Source organism: Monodelphis domestica, chromosome 8 (assembly GCF_027887165.1).
Source record: "Monodelphis domestica isolate mMonDom1 chromosome 8, mMonDom1.pri, whole genome shotgun sequence".
In the NCBI taxonomy this organism is placed as follows: Eukaryota; Metazoa; Chordata; class Mammalia; order Didelphimorphia; family Didelphidae; genus Monodelphis; species Monodelphis domestica.
Genome location: NC_077234.1, coordinates 4,954,092 through 4,971,737, shown reverse-complemented (window position 1 = coordinate 4,971,737; position 17,646 = coordinate 4,954,092). Strand labels below are relative to the sequence as shown.

At 40.8% G+C, this 17,646-nt stretch overlaps 1 protein-coding gene and 1 long non-coding RNA gene across 3 annotated transcripts in view; one reads left to right on the top strand and one right to left on the bottom strand.

The window, feature by feature from the left end:
* Positions 1 to 17,646, bottom strand: part of FGF12 (fibroblast growth factor 12) — a 578,750-nt gene that overhangs the window by 304,757 nt on the left and 256,347 nt on the right. The window lies entirely within an intron of this gene.
* LOC130455994 (uncharacterized) lies at positions 8 to 16,807 on the top strand. Its single transcript, XR_008914282.1, has 2 exons — positions 8 to 699; positions 13,591 to 16,807. It is a non-coding gene; the product is annotated as an uncharacterized LOC130455994 (long non-coding RNA).

Below are 17,646 nucleotides of genomic sequence, written 5' to 3'. Positions count from 1 at the left end.
CATGCATATATATGCATATGTCATTCTCTAATTGATAAATGATCAAATGATTTGAACAGTTTTTGGATGAAGAAATCAAATCTCTATACATAAACACTTTGAATAATTATTGATTACAGACATCATCTCATACTTATAATAAGGGTTAAAATAATAAAAGGGCAAAATGACAAATGTTGGAGAGATGTGGACAAATAGGGACACTAATATAATGTTGTTAGAACTGTGAACTGAACCAACCATTTTGGAGAGGAATCTGTAATTATTGTCAAAGAGTTATCAAATTTCATATACTGTTTTACCTAGTAATGTCACTATTAGCTTTATTTCCTAAGGTGATCAAGGAAAGAGGAAAAGAAACCACATGCTCAAATATTTATAGCAGCTTTTTTCTGTGGTGGCAAAGAACTGGAAACTGAAGAGATGTCATTAACTGGGGAATAATTGAACATGTTCTGGTATATGATTCTAGTGGAATACTATTGTGACATAAGAAATGACAAATAAGATGATAAAAAACCTAGAACACTTATACAAAGTGATATGAAGTGAAGTGAGTAGGATCAAGAGAACATTGTACACAATAACAACAATAATGTCTGATGATCAGCTGTGAATGACTTGACTATTATCAAAAGGCAAGGAACCAGGACAACTTCAAGGGATTCATGGGAAAAAAAAAACAGAGACTGAAAGCAGGTTGAAACATTCCATCCTTCACTTTATTTCCTTCATGGATTTTTCTCTAGGATAAGCAATGTGTGTCTTGTTTCACCATGTGACAAAGAAGGAAATATTTATTACATGATAGTGTATTTATATATATATATATATAAATATATGTATGTCCAACTTAATATCATGTTACCTACCTTCTTTGGGAGTAAAGGGGAAAAAAAAACAGTGAGACAGACATTTGGATATAGCTAATGGAAGAATTTGCTTCTTTAGGATATGCATATTTATCATAATTTATTACATGTTTATAACAAATTCTATATAATATGTTATTGTTATATTACATATTATGTTATATAAAGATAGTAACTCAAGAAAACGTTAGGGTTTTTTGTTTGTTTTAGCTTAAGAAACTGTAAGTGAGTTTAATCCTGGATTTACCCAGAATCTTATGAGGTGATGTGACAAGGAAATCACTTTAAAAGACTGATATATATTAAATTTAGGTCACCAAGGAATTCAGCTATGTAATTCCTAAATGAAAACTCAAGTCAGCAGTCAACCTTTTATGGAGTTTTTAATTACAAACAGGAGGAAGAAAGGTATTTTAGAGAGAGAGAGAGAGAGAGAGAGAGAGAGAGAGAGAGAGAGAGAGAGAGAGAGAGAGAGAGAGAGAGAGAAGGGAATAGGGCTTAAATACCCCCTCTGTTTAGGCTGGGCCAAAAGGCCCAAGCCTTAGATAGCTGAGGCAAAGAAAAGAGATCAGTCCCTATCACTCACATGACCAAAATGGAGAAACAGTCTCAGGGGCCTCCACCTCCAGCCTCCTTCAGAGCATGCTTCTCAGAGCACAACCTCTCAGAGCAAAACCTCTCCCCCCCACCCAGTCCTCAGACCTCACTATCTTTAAGGAAACCATCTAAGTTCCCTCCCCTCAGTTCTCACATCTACCAATCACTGTCGATGTCTCCCCTGTGCCAATGGTGGCTCTAGCTTAACTCAGGACCGCCCAGAGGTCTGCCCCTTTGCACATGTCTATTGAAGGTCATATTCTCAAATAATTAAATCTTGATCCTTTGCTGCAGCCCTTCCTAAATCCTGTTACCCTGAGCAGGGTGGAGATTGTATTTTCCAAGACCTGGTTCTGTCATTCCAAGTATCTCCATTGTATCAATTCTAAAATCAATCATGACTCAAAGAAATTCCTGTTCTATGCTTAAGCATAGGTCAAAGCCCTTTCCATTGTTCAGCAAAAGGTTTCTGTCCTGAAGTAATCTTAAGAAGGGAGGAGAAGGAACCTCCCATGCCAATGGGGTTCACATTCCAATACAGTTCCCACTATCAGTAGGAAATTCTTCAAGTATGAAATTTCCCAATGGTGAAATTTCCAACATTTATAAGTCTAAGAAATTTTAAGGTTTACAGTGACCACCTTTTGCAATCCCACACAACCAGAATATGTCCTGTCCCAGAATGAAGGGGCCTGGATGCAGTGAGGAACACACATCACCATCATTGATAGCACTCTTATTTAACCTTTAAGTGATGACACAGGAAATGACAGGCATGTGGGCAGAATCCATTGCATGGAGATAAGCTCGCAACCTCTCTGGGATGGCTGGGGAATGCAGGTTGACACTGTACCAGATTTTCATCACAGAGGGATCATTACAAAGTAGTAAGTGGGCTAACAACTTTCCTTGATGAAATGGGCCAAGAATATATTGGCTTAGAAGTCATCAGGGTCACAAGCCTATGCCTCAGTCAAGGGAAGGAGAGAGAGAATTACAATCTCAGGTCCAGTCAAGCATCATGTAATTAACCGGGGGGCGGGGGGGGGGAGATGCCTCCTAAAAGGGGATGCTTACAGGATGAACCTTTAAGGTTAAATATAATTGAGAAATAGTTAACAAGATAAACAAACACACACTAGAACATAGATCATGTTGGTATATGGCTTTCTAAGTCAATATGCAGCCAGCAGGGATCCTTATGTATTGTTTAGTGACTCCAAATCTCTATTTGAATTTCACTCCATTTCACTATGAAATTATCCTAGATTAGAAGTTGAAATTTCTCCTGGAATGTGACAACTATATTTATTTAAGAATGAGAAAATAAATTCTTGCTACTGTCAAATGGTTCAGTAAAAGAAATTTCTTTGATGTTCTCAGTGCAAATGATAATCAAGGAAAGACGTGACCATCAGCTTTGCTGCTGCACCCTCAGTACCATGGGGGCCTTCCCATTTGACTTTCAGCTGAAATTTTTTCAAGTTTCCCCTCATTAAAATATAAGCTCCCTGAGAGCAGGAATAGTCTTAATTTTCTTTTTGTGTCCCCAGCACATAGTATAGCACTTTGAACACAATAATACCTTAAGAAGTACTTCATTCATTAATTCCATAATTATAGAGAAGATTTCAACCATCATCAGTAGAGATTCCTCATTCCAAACTTCCTATAGCAAGTAAATCTCATATCCATTCCCCATTGTCTATTTGAATGTTTGATTTTACTAAGAAATGAATGAGTTAGAAGAAATCTAAAATGCTTTATAGTCTTATTTAGTCCTAACATTTCACTCCATATTTATTCTTCCTCTTTATGAAAGAGACACAAATTTCTCCCCTCCTTGGTATAAACTTTCCCCTAAAATACAAATTAGTCAGTACAGTGTCAAACTTTGTCTTGTCTCTCAGCCTAGCTTTGGAATTGTAGGATGAATAGAAAGGGTGCCATTTGAAGCAGTAAGAGTGGAAGTTGAGATAATATGTTAATGAGAAGCATAAAAAAACCTATCAATAAAACAAAAAGTCCAGGAAATTTTCAGAAGTACTGAAGAGGTCTGGAACAAAATTCTAGGAAAACCTTGCCATATTCCTCATATGTCTTTAATACTCATTGACGTGAATTTGAAATGTTGTGGACAGTGCGTCAAGGGAGGTTCTTCCCCTCCCCCAGGCTGACCGGTTGATCCACATTCCTCATATAACACAGTCACATCCTGGTACTTCAATAAAAGAGAGGGGGCAGGAACAGACCTGGGCTTTGGGAATGAGCACAGGGAGACAGCAGGGAAGTAAGATGGAAGAGAGAGGTTAACGGAGGCTAGGAAAAACGTGGTCTGAATTAAGAGTAAGAATGAGATTTAAAACTATCATTATCTACCCTTTCTAATAAACTTTATAAAATTTAATGACTGGGTATATTAATATATCAATTATAATAATTAATATTATCAATAATTAATTATATATTCATATAATTATATGTATGGATATATAATTATATAATTAATAATATTATTAATAATAATTAATATGTATAAATTTAATTGTAACAACAGGCAAGGCTGGTCAAAAAATTTTGGCAAAATGATGAAAAGATGAGAGAGGGAGAGAGAGAGAGAGAGAGAGAGAGAGAGAGAGAGAGAGAGAGAGAGAGAGAGAGAGAGAGAGAGAGAGAGATGGGGGGGGCAGGGAGGGGGGATGAGAAGCATATGGTCCAAAAAAGTATCAGATAGAGAATGAATATTTCCCTAGGTAGATGATGAAAACTGGAGACAAAGCATGTCATTGAGAGTTAGATGGATCTTAGTATAAGCTGGAACAGATGCCATCTGTCTTATTGTGGGATGAAAGGATTATAAGAACCAGGAAAAGAACACAAAAGTCATTTGGAAGCAGGAACTCTGGCTGCCAAATATGTATTCTGAAAATTGAAAGGGTCAAGAGATACAGGGCACATTAGCAGCATGGAACCAATGAGCTCCATGTAAGTATCAGCAGGCTTTTGTGCTGAGAGGAACTCCTCAGGAACTTTGGGAAGGAACGTATGCAGGGGTTTTGCCAGTCACCATACTTCACCTAGCGAGAGAGCAGACTAACGTGTAATTGCTCCAGGCTTTGACACCTGAAGTTTCTGTGAACATTTCTATGAGTTTTAGGTGGTAAAAGCTTTCAGGGTACCTGCCTCAGCTTTGGCAATGATGTGAGGAGGCTAAGCCATCCTGCTGAGGTCCTCTCAAGAATCCTCCCCGACTCAGAAGGTAAAGATGAAAGGAACAGTTACCCCTAGCTAAACTGGAAGATGTTCTTGTAGAGATGACTTGAGCCAGTCATAACCCCGACAACCACAAAGAGCAAGGTGGCGTAAATGAGTTGATTCTTACCCTACCAGTCTAGAACCAGTCCAAAGACTGAACAAATAAATGCCTTTAACATTACTCTGATTAGAAAAGACTTGGGCTAAAAGATTAGCAATCATATAATCTATGCTGCAAGCTCCCCTAGTCCATGCCTTCCTTGAATAAATTAGGAAACTGAGACTCAGAGACAGGAAATAACGTGCCTGAAGTCCCAGATTGATTCAACAAATTTTCCCTTAAGTACCAATTTACTATGTGCCAGTCACTGCGCAGAGGCAGTTAAGTGGTACAGGGGATAAAATACTGTTTATGGAGTTGGGAACATGTATCTGTCTAAATATATCCTCAGAAACTTGCTAGATAGTTGACTCTGGGAAAGTCCCTTTATCCTATTTGCCTCAGTTTTCTCATCTGTAAAATGAACTAGAGATGGAAATAGCAAATTACTCCAGTATCTCTCCCAAGAAATTATAAATGGGATCACAGAGAGTTAGACATGACTGAAAAACAACTGAAAAGTCACTAAGCTGGGTGCTACAAACAAGGAAGGTATACAGCACAGATTTCAAACTTCAAGGCTCTTGACATCCTACTGAGGGGACAAGACAAATATACAAGAAAGAAATAATTTAACAACTTATGGTGGTATGTGATGAAAAACAAAAATGAGTGATGCAGAATGTAACTGTCCTAGGACAAGTTGGGGCTTCCAGTCTCACTCAGACCCTCACTAGATGTAAGACAACAGGCAAATTATGGAACCTCTCTTTTCTCATCTGCAAAGTGAACAAAGGGCTGACTAGATGATCTCTGAGATCCCTTCCACCAGTCTTTGATCACATGATTACATGACAGCTGTTCTGGTCATTTGATAAACAAACAATATTCCCCAAGTCTTTGCAGTCTTATCTTAAACTTGGTAATGTAGAGGGTATGCTACTAAAGATCTTGGGAGCAGGATATAGAAAGGGCGATGCAATTGGTAGCAGTGCCCTCCTCCACTGAAAATGTCAGCAAACTATGGAGGGAATGGTAGAGAGGGAAAGGCAGGCACAACAATTTCTGTCTTACCTGTCTACCAAGAGATAGCAACCAATACCAAGGAAAGTTCCACTCAGAACTAAGAAGGATAATTGACTGTAAATTTACAGGTCCCAGTGAAAAGACAATGGCATATTGTAAACAGACATATGGATTGATTTGCTCAGTCTGCTTCCTCTTGGTTTTGTGTCCTTTAACAAATCAATTTATATCTCTTGAGCCTCAGGTTTAAAAAATATTTTATAAAATTGGAATAATAAAAATTGTGCTTATACAACATGTAAGAAATAGCTTGGTCAGACATGTTAGCACTTGTCATTATTATAGCTAGTCCATACATGCAGACTCCTACCATCTGTTTCAGAGCAGAACCTGCCTGAATCACAACGTGGCTTCCGACCAGATCGCAGCACCATCGACATGGTCTTCACGGTGAGGCAAATGCAGGAAAAATGCCTTGAGCAGAACCTGAGTCTCTACATTGTCTTCATAGACCTGACAAAGGCGTTCGACACAGTGAACAGGGACGCATTGTGGGTGATCCTCAGCAAGCTCGGTTGCCCAGCAAAATTCATCAAACTGATCCAGCTCTTTCATGCCGACATGACAGGGGAAGTCCTATCTGGTGGAGAGACTTCCGATCGCTTCAACATCTCCAATGGCATGAAACAAGGCTGTGTCCTCGCTCCCGTACTATTCAACCTATGCTTCACCCAAGTATTACGACATGCTGTGATGGATCTAGACCTGGGCGTCTACATCAAATACCGATTGAATGCCTCACTATTCGACCTTCGCTGCCTGACTGCAAAAACAAAGACAACAGAGAGACTCATCCTGGAAGCTCTCTCTGCAGATGACGGTGCTCTCATGGCCCACCAAGAAAATCATCTCCAAACCATTGTGGACAGGTTCTCCACCGCAACAAAACTGTTTGGCCTGACTATCAGCCTCAGCAAAGCAGAGGTGCTGTTCCAACCCGCACCAGGGGGGCCAACGAACCAGCCGTGCATTACAGTCGACAGCACGCAGCTTTCTAACGTCAACACCTTCAAGTACCTGGGCAGCACCATTGCCAACGACGGGTCCCTAGACCACGAGATCAATGCCAGGATCCAAAAGGCCAGCCAGGCACTCGGGTGGCTGCGCTCCAAAGTCCTCCAACACAGCGGTGTAAGCACTGCGACGAAGCTCAAAGTGTACAACGCAGCGGTCCTCAGCTCGCTCCTGTACGGTGTGAGACACAGACACCGTACCGGAAGCACATGAAACAGCTGGAGCAATTCCACCAACGCTCCCTCCGGTCCATCATGAGGATCCGATGGCAGGACCGAATCACCAACCAGGAAGTCCTCGACAGAGCCAACTCCACCAGCATCGAAGTCCTGGTCCTCAAAGCCCAGCTACGATGGTCTGGACACGTCCTCCGCATGGACCCACAGCGAATACCAAGACAGGTATTCTATGGTGAACTGTCAGCTGGACTCAGGAAACAAGGCCGACCAAAGAAAAGATTCAAGGATCAGCTAAAGTCCAACTTGAAGTGGGCTGGCATGACACCAAAGCAACTAGAACTTGCTGCCTCTGACAGAAGCAGCTGGCAAGCCCACATTCACCAAGCCGCCACCACCTTTGAAGATGAGCGACGTCGACGTCTTGTGAACGCCGACACCAGGCCACACCCGCACCTCCCGTAACAACTGGCGTCCCAGGCCCCATGTGCCACAGACTCTGCGCCTCAGCCTTTGGACTCCAAAGCCACATGAGGGTACACCGTAGATGAAACTGCACAAAGGCAATCGTCATTCTCCGTCACCGAGAGACTACCACTAAAACACTAAAACCATACATGAAAAACACTGATCATAATGATGGGAAATGGCAGCTCAGTGTCATCACCCAATTTTTGGTATATGGTGGAACTAAGGCACATCGACATCTAACAGTTTGCTTAGGCTTTTCCAGTGAATCAGAGATCCAGCCATAAATTGAGGCCATACCCCTCCCAAGTATGATTCAAAATCTTATGAGTGCTAAGTTGTTTGCCCTCTTCCCTTCTTTAATCCCTCCAACATTCTGGTGTATATTTATATCTTCCTTTACTCAACCTCAAACACTCACAAAGAGGGCAATACCCTCATTGTGGAATCACTCACAAATATAACACCTCCATGTTAAGAATTCAGAAATCCCCTTATCCAACCCTAACCTATTGGTTTTTCACCTATCTACCCTTTTGTCTTCTCTTACAAAACCCATTATTCATCTGCGCTATGACCTTCATTCCCTTAAAACTTCAATTTGTCTCCCAGACCACCTCCCCTGTACTAACCACTGTCTCCTCTTTTACCCATCTTGACTCCTTGATGCCCCAATTCAACCCTATACTGTACTACTCTCTTGAATCCCAGGCTCATTATTATAACACAAATTACTCCTTACTAAATCATACCCTTTGATCACTCCCACCATTGGTTGCCTTCATTCCTACACATGTGTGCTTAATGAAAGTGGAGAAAAATCATGTAACTATTTTGGCTGTCTACTACAAATTTATGTTATACAACCTTAACCCTGGCTTTCCTCACAACTTCCCCTAAGCCTTCTGTGGCTCCTCCTCTCCCCAAGCTCTTAGCTGAGAATCTTGCCTCATTTTTTGCAGAAAAATGAGATCATTCACTGTAAGCTCCCTCTTCTCCTGTCTTCCTCATCTACCATCACACAGATAACTTCTGTTATTCTCTCCTCCTTCACATCATCTGATTTAATGAAGTAGCTTTAATCCTTACCATCACTAACCCTTTTCCTTGTTAAAGCAATCCCATTCCACCTGCCCCCTCCAACATATTCCTCCCTCTCATCTTCATTCTATTAATTACTTCTTAATCTTTCCCCCTCCACGGTCTCATTCTTTACTGTCTCTAAAGATGACCAAGTCCCTTCTATCCTGAAAAATCCCTCACTTCATCCTTGCAGCCCTACATAATATTGTCCATGTCTCTTCTGCCCATTTAGGTCAAACTCCTCAAAAAGACAGTCTACAATAAGTACTTCAACTTCCTCTCCTCTCTCTTCTTAACCCTTTACAATCTGGCTTCTGATCTTATTGTTACATCAAAATTGCTCTCCCCAAAGTCACCAGTAATTTCTTTATATTGAATATCAATGGCTTTTTCTCACTTCTCATTCTTCATGACCCATCTGTAACCATTGACACTGGTAATTGCCCTCTCCTCTTTGATTTCTTATTGTCTCTAGGTTTTCAGGACACCAATCTCTCCTAGGTTTCCTCCTACCTCTCTGACCACTTCTCAGGCTCCTTTTCTGGATCCTGACCCAGAGCAGGCCCTCTAACTGTAGGTGTCTCTTAGGTTTCTTTCCTGGTTCCACTTCTCTTTTCCCTCTAAACTACTTGGTGATCTCATCAGTTCTCATGGATTTACTGACCATCTCTAGACTGATGATTCTCAAAATTTTGCCTATATAATCCCAATCCCTCTGCTGACTTCCCTGGTTGTTCAACCCTTTGTGACTTCTTTTTTGGGCAAAATACTGGAGTTGTTTCTATTTCCTTCTCTAGCTCATTAAAAGTGAGGAACTGAGGCAAACAGCTAAATGATGTGCCCAGATGACATTGCTAATGAGTGTGTGATGTTAGATTTGAACTTATGATGATGTATGATGATGAGTTTTCCTGATTTCAAGCCCAATGCTCTATCCTATATGCCTACTGGCTATCCTCTCAGACTTTAGTGGCTTCCTTTAAGTCCAAACTCAAATTCCATCTTTTACATGATGCCTTCCCTAACCTTTCTTAATTTAGATGTTTTGCCTTTGCAAATTATTTATGGTCTATCATGAATATAGTTTGCTTTGTATATATTTGCATTTTGCCTATCTCATTAGATTGTAAATCCACAGGAGCAGGGACTATATTTTACCTCATCCCCAGAACTTATCACAGCAGCACAGGGATAATAAGAGTCCCTTCATAAATGTTAATTAATTTGTTGATGTCTGCAACTCTATTGCCATGCAATGGCAGTCCAGTTCCTAGGTACACCACACTTTATTCCCATACTTATTTTCAGCATCTCATGTGGTCAAAATTCTCTCCTTTCTCTCCCCATATTCTCATCTCCATCCACATCTGCCTCACCTCCTCTAGGCCCCTAGGTTCTTCCCTTTATTCAAGGTCAGTACATGAATCACTCTTCTCTACTGCTTGAGATGACCGCATGTGTGAGGATTTAAGGGCATTTGTTGCTACCCTTCCCAATACCATTATCTTCCAGGTCATCAACCTCCCAAATTCCATTTTCATTTCACCTTGGACATGGTCATAATTCGATCTCACCATTATCCAAGGATAATGTTTCCTCTTGTTCTTTGAATCCCTTTTAAATTTCCTCAATCATATTTCTCTATATGTACTCTCCAATGTCTTTTCATTCATTGGCAACTTTTACAAACTTGCCTAAATTTTCCCCATACAAAAACACACATACAAGGAAACACATACACACACACACACACACACACACACACACACACACACACACACACACACCTTCGGCTTGACCCTGTCAGTGTCATCCTTTTATGCTATCATCTTATATCTCTCCTGGTTACATGTCCCCCAAACTATCCTTCCTTTCAACTTCCCAGTTTCTGTTAATGGTGTCACCATCTTTCTGGTTCCCAAAGTGTCTACCCCTGAAGCTGAATTTCAAGCACACAGTAAAAAATCTAAGATTGGTTAGTCTACACTTTTCTCACCACTTCTTACTCCCTCATTCTTTAGCTTCTGACCCCCAAGCTGTCATTGGAATTCCCTCTCCAGAGTCTCTAATACATTTCAACTGTTTTCAACTAATGCTTTTCCTTAGACCTCATTTTCCTTGACCTCTTCACATTTTGGCACTATCAACCAACCCCTTCTCCTGCACACTGTTTGCTTACTTGTATTCCATATGCTACTCTCTCTCTCTCCTCTCTAACCACTCCTTCTCATCTCCTTTCCTGGGCTAGCATTGAAATAACCCCAGCTCAAATGTGGATGTCCTCCAAGGTTCTCTGCTGAACCCTCTCCTCTTCCTACACTTTGTTGCTTGACAAATCTCATCAACACACTTGAGTTTAAATAACCAACTTTATGTAAATGACTCCTGGATCTATATACCAGTCCCTAATTTCTCTTGTAACCCCAAATTGATAATTCCAACTTCCTGCTTGACTTTCAAATTTAACGTTTTTAAAAAATGTAATTTGTTTTCTTCACCAAATCTATCCTTTCTCCAAACTTCTTTGTTTCTGTTGCAAACATCACCATCCTTCTAGTCACCTAGGTTTTTAGCCATTGAACTGTCTGCAATTCTTTTCATCTTCTTCTATATTCAGTATTAAATCATTTCCCAAGTCTTGCTGATTCCACATTCACATTTGCCTTCTCTCCATTCATATCTTCCTCATCTGGTTTAATTATTGATTTATTTATTTAAACCCTTTTCTTTCATTTTAGAATCAATACTGTGCATTATTTCTAAGGCAGAAGAGTAGTAAGGGCTAGGCAATGAGAGTTATGTGACTTATCCAGGGTCATACAGATAGGAATTATTTGAGACCAGATTTGAACCAAAGATATCCCATGTCTAGGCCTGGTTCTCAATCCACTGAGCCACCTAGCTGTCCCTCCCCCTCCCCTGGTTTACCTCAATAACTTTCTAATGGCTTTTCTTTCCTTAATATCTTTACTCCCAATTTATCCTATTATCATCTATTAAATTTATATTCCTAAAACCCAGTGTTCCCTCTTTTAAAACATCATCAGTGGCTCCTCATTGCCTCTAGGAAAAATATAAACTATTTCAGTTTGACTTTTAAAACCCTTTATGGTCTGAGTCCAACCATTCTGTCACATTGAATTTCATACTGCTTCACTCAATCCTCAACTTTCCAGACTTCCTCATCAGCCATCTTCCTACCCTGGAGATTCTGCCACTCTGAGGGTCTACTCTGCTGACTGGTTACTGCCCGCATGGGCCACTTTTTTAGGAAAATTCCAAGCTTCACTTAACTCATGATCTAACTCCCCTCATTACCAACAACTTCATGTCAATTGGCTACTTTTTCTCCCTGCCTCAGCTTTGCAGCCCCCCCCCCCCAAGTGTTCTCCCCCCACATTCAAAAATAATCTTAAGAATAGAGATAAGCTTTTTGCTTCTGTTGTATCCCCAGTGCTTAGCTCAGTACCTGGCATATAATAAGCACTTAATGAATGTCATCTTCTCTCTCTGTTTCTCTTTCTCTGTCTCTATCTATTTCTCTTCACATATTCATCATTCTAGTCAGTCTGGCAGCCCACTAGTTCATCTTCAAATACAGCATTCTACATCCTGCCTCCATGCCTCTTCAATAGTCCCAAAGAATTTTTTTTTCCTTCACACAGCCCTAAGGTGACTCCAATATGAGGTTTTCTGTGACCCCTCAGTCCTTTTCACTCTCTCCTTTTGAAGTCATTAGGTGTGGTTTTATTCATACTTTGTATCCACTTATGTGTGTAGATATTGCAACAGCCTGTAAGCTCCCCAGGAGCGTCTTCTTCATTTTTGTCTCTCTATTCCTAGCTCTTAACATCTTGCAAAACAAAACAGGCACCTAGAAAGCATCTATTGACTGAAATGAATTGCCTTCCACTTAGCTGGCCCATGTAAAGTATTCCACCAGGGCCAATATTCAATGAAATCACCCAGAGAAAAAGCCTGGAAAACATGAACCCACAGGATCACTCGCCTTCTCTCACCATCTGCCTGGCTTTTTCTTAGTTTCTCCTGAAACCTGACAAATATTAAGTTTTTACTTCAACCAGAAGCACCCAAACACAGACTATAACCACCTGTGCCTTCAGCACTGTGCAGCAGGAAGTCAGTCCTACCAGCAGAATGTCATATGACATAGACCCTCTGCCCAAACACAAATACCCTAAGTTCAAGAAGCAGAGTGAGCACCCTCCCCTCGCCTCCAGCAATGCTGCATTTCTCAAACTAGGCTTGACACAGAATAAAGCAATATAACATCAGGCGATAGTATGGAGGATGGGTGTGTGTTTGGACACAGGGGTGCTCAAAAAATTCCACTGTAAGAACACCCAGGTCCACAGGATTTCGAGATGAAAGGGACAGCAGGGGCCATTTTCTAATACAAATTTAAGCCTCTGAGACTTGCCATTTAATCCCTGCACCCACTTAGTTTGGAAGGAGGGGGAATGAGCAAATGGCTTGTACCTCTGCACGAGGTGGATCTGTGTGTGTGTGCACATGCACATCCATGTATTTTTTCACTCTTTTTTGTTGGGCTAATATTTTTCAATTAATTCCCATTTTGTGACCAAAAGAAAAACAAAAACCTTCGCTCTAAAGGTTGTAGGCACTGACATGGCGATATCTGGAGAAAGTAGGTTATGGCAGATCTGAGAACAGTCACCAATGGGTTGGCGTGCTCTCTGGCTCCCATTGGCTGCCACAGCTCAGTCACCCAGCTGTGCCTGGCCAGCCTGATCTCAAGAGGCCACTTAAGGCAGTTGGCTGACGTCCCTTCCAGGATTCCCATCCCCACGGGGCTGGCACTGAGCACTAACAATGAAATCCACGTGGAGGCCTTTCATCCGACTCTTCTCTCAGAGGAGAAGCTATTAATATGTTCACTCTTTCCTTTGCATCGTAGGTAGCCTGTTTACAGCACTTGGCTACTTCCTACCCTGGGACGTCAGGTCCTCGCCTTCTCTGATTCCAACAACAACAAGCTTCGGCAGGAAATGTCAATCCCCAAAGAAGGAACCGCTCGTGTGCAAAGAACAGGGTCCACGACTGCTAGTGCTGCAGAGAAGGGACGACTTCGATGTCCAGCACAGACCACAGGCACCCTCAAGCCCCCGGCCCCCTAGAGCAGCTGGGAGTCCCAGAAACAAACCCAGACCTGCTCACGCCAATAAAGGTGAATCACTTATTCCTCAGGAGAGAGTCAAGCCCTTTCCCACTTCCTGCATTCAGGGGCTCATCGCTGTACTTCTAATATTCCAACCCTTCAAAGATTCGGGCTCTTGAAATGCCTGCCTCCTGTACACATTGCTTCTTGTCCTGCTCAGTAACTCCCTTAAGGGACAAAGAGGAGGGAGAAAACGCAGATAGAGCAGGAACCAATCCCTTTGACCCCTAAAGAACCACTCTCATGGGCCACCAAAGTAAGTCCATATGCCTGCTGTCCAATCAATTGCTCTACCTCATTTTTAATGAAGATCTTCTATTTTGTAACTTGATTCGAGGCACTGGGGAGAAATGCATGGAATGAAATATCCCCTTCTTGCAGGGAGATCACATTCTAGCTGAAGCCAGCTATGCTCAGATCAGAAGTGCTCGTCATCGGCAGATTTATCATATCAGCCTGGATCTCCTGCCATGAAATTCAGGAAGACTCCTGTCTATGTTAAAGGGGAACTTTGATCTACACTGCTGGAGAAAGTGGTCATGTGAGAAATATCTGGGGACGTGCATGCCTCTCTATGGATATTTGCACACAAACGCACACATATTACATGATATTATGTATCTAAATGAGTATATGCACACACACAAACATTTATATCCTCCCATTTCAAATATTAGAAACAGGCAGAAAAAGGCCTGATCAGGATTTTCCTTCTTTCTTTTTTAAAAATTATGTTTTGAATTTTCGGTACCTGGGTCAAGTGGCCCAAGCCATGACACGGAGTCAACAGTAAAAGCTGCCTTTCCTCGAGCGGGAAGTTCAGGGAGAGAAAAGTTCACCCTAGCCTATCATCCAGGTGCTTCTTTTTTTTGAAGTATTGGGTTTCCCATTCCCACCCAGGCTGGCAGTTCTCAGGCCTGATATAACCACTCATTGTCACAGCAGCTTTGATCAACTCTCTTTACTACCTGGGTCACTTTTTCCCTCTTTAAGAAGCCTGGACTTTACTCCACTCTCTCCTGTATCTCACTATGTCAATGCTTGCTGTTGATCAAACATCAGCTCAGATGTTCTTCACTCAAGAGAACTGCATTCAGCCTCCAAGGAAAGTGGAATTACATAATGGAATAACATACATGAGACTATGGTAGCTTCCTAAGTAATTATTCTTGCTTACATAAGGTAATTTATTTATATATCTATATCCATGAAAGAAGCTCAGATCACTGAGGCAGCCCCAGGTATCCCACTCTAGCTATGGTTTAAGAGCTATATGGAGATCAAGGACGAAGCAAAGTTGGAATGGAAAATCATGGATGGAAGAATTCATTTTCCCTTTACTTTAAAAGATGCAGAAGTACTTATTCTTTATCCATACCTTACTTAACCATTTGAAAATATATTTGAGAATTGGTTAATGATGCTTATCCTTTTTTATTTGCATAGAACAATGGAGTTTACAAAGTAGTTTCATGTCTTAAAAAAACCCCAAAACTTAGCTTCTGTCATAGAATCAATCTAGTATAGTGATTCCAAGGCAGAAAAATGGTAAGGGTTAAACAATGGGAGTTAAGTGACTTGTCCAGAGTTATGCAGTTAGGAAGTGTCTGAGTCCAGATTTAACTTCGGACCTGCCATCTCTAGGTTCTCAATGCACTGAGTCACATAATTTTCCCCATCGTGATATTTTTAAAAGTTTCTTCTCTGTTATTAAGTAGTCTCTGCGGTTGCTTTCTGCTTCAAATTTTGAGTTTAACACATTGTCCAAAGACCTAAAGATATACTTTCAAAAATGTTTTGAAAATCAACTATTTTTCCATGGCAAATTGAGCCCTATAATCACCTGCTATGTTGTTTCTCTTCTTAGGGCCTCGGCTGAGATCTTCAGACTAACTATCCAAATCTTTTCATAACACTTTTGATGGCTCAGTGCAAAGTAATAATCTCCTTCCTTGAACTCCTGATGATTTTTTGAAGGAAAAACAATCTTTCCAAATGCTTACTTTTTCATAAGAAGGCAAGAAAGAGATCCACCTCTAGAGAAGGAACTGTTGGAGTAGAAATGCAGATGAGAACATATGATTCATCACTTGTTGATTTGGCTATACATTTTGGCTCTGTAAGATTATTCAGTTACAAAAATGAATAATATGGAAATACGTTTTGCATGATAATACATGTATAACCCAGATTGAATCGCTTGTGAGCTCTGGGAGAGGGAAGGGAAGAAGGGAGGGAGACAGTATGGATCATATGACTTTGGGAAATGTATGTGAAAACGTGTTATTAAAAAAAATAAGTAGACAGCAGGATGAAATAGAAAATATAAGAGCCTTGAGCTTTAGTTCTCTAGAGGAAATCTCCCAGTAGAACACAAACTGGGACATGCCTTTTCAAGAGTCAAAACTTGGGGGTGTCAGTCCAGGTGGGAATTGTGTGCCTGCTGTCTGAATGCCAAGAAAAGCAGTTTATCAAGGATGATCCTGTGGAGAGATCGGCCACTAGATAATAAATTGGTTGGGTCCACAGAAACATCTGGAGCATCCACAAAGATATGAAGGGGTTTTGATTTTTGCTCATGAAGATACTTTCTGAAAGTAATGAACTAGCAGCAGACACTTACAGAGAGACATGATACAAATGCTTCATGATATTAAAGGTCAAATTTAAAGGACTTTCATTTCTTTTCTGCCTTATCATCAATAGGGAACTCAAGAAAAACTGCCTCCAGTTACCTCTGACCATGGTCTTCATGTTTTGTTTTTAAGAATATTGCTTAAATTGGAAGTGCTTAATTTCCCTTATGCTTTGGAATTTAAAGAGTGTGTTTTCTTTGCACAGATAATATTCCCATGTTTTATATGTTTCAGTTAATATTCCAGAAAGTAGGATTGATTAATGTTCAGTATTAGTCCAAAAGACTGGGTAAAGTTCAAATAAACACCCCCCAAAATACCACCAAGTCTATGACCCTATTAGGATGTGAATAGGTGCATCAACATGGCTAATGGCACAAAATCAGAGCTCTAATCATACTTCAGATGGATCGTTTCAATTTGCAATGGACATCAAATCACCCCTTCTGGCTAGCTATTGGCCATTACCTGGATCATCGACAAGTAGATGGATTTCTCACAGATGACTAGGGGGAATACTATAAGAGCATTTAGGAGAAAAGCATTAGAAATATTAGAGATATGATAATAATGCTATCAAGTATCATCATCAGTTTCCAGAGGTTCTACACTTTCAGTTTTTTTCAGAACATTATTTATTTAAATTCCCCCCTTAATTAAATGACTTCCTGGCTAAAGATTAGATTTGGGGTGGGGAAGGTTTTAGAGGAGTAAAAGTTTGTGCAGAATAGCAATTAATCTAAACTAATCATCTTTCCCACTAAGCATGTTCCTCCACCCACCTTCCATATTCTCTGTTGCAGATTCCCATTCCCAGTTATGCCTTGTTGTGGACCCTGGGAGTCATTTTTCAAACTTCTTCTTGTATACCTTCTATATCTCAAGCTTTTTTTCTACCTTGCATCCATCCATTCCTTTCCCTGAACTCAAAACAGTCTCAGTCCTTGCTCTGTTCCTCTTCACCTCTTACATGCATTCTTAAATATCTCACTAACTGGACTCCTTTCTCCCAGGCTCTCCTCTCTATATTCTTTCCTCCCTAGCCTCATGTCCAAGGCTCACCACGTCACTCCCCTGTCCTATAACCCTCAATAACTCTGCATTGTTTCTAGGATTAAATATACACTCACTAGTTAGACTTACCAGGATGTTTTGCTAA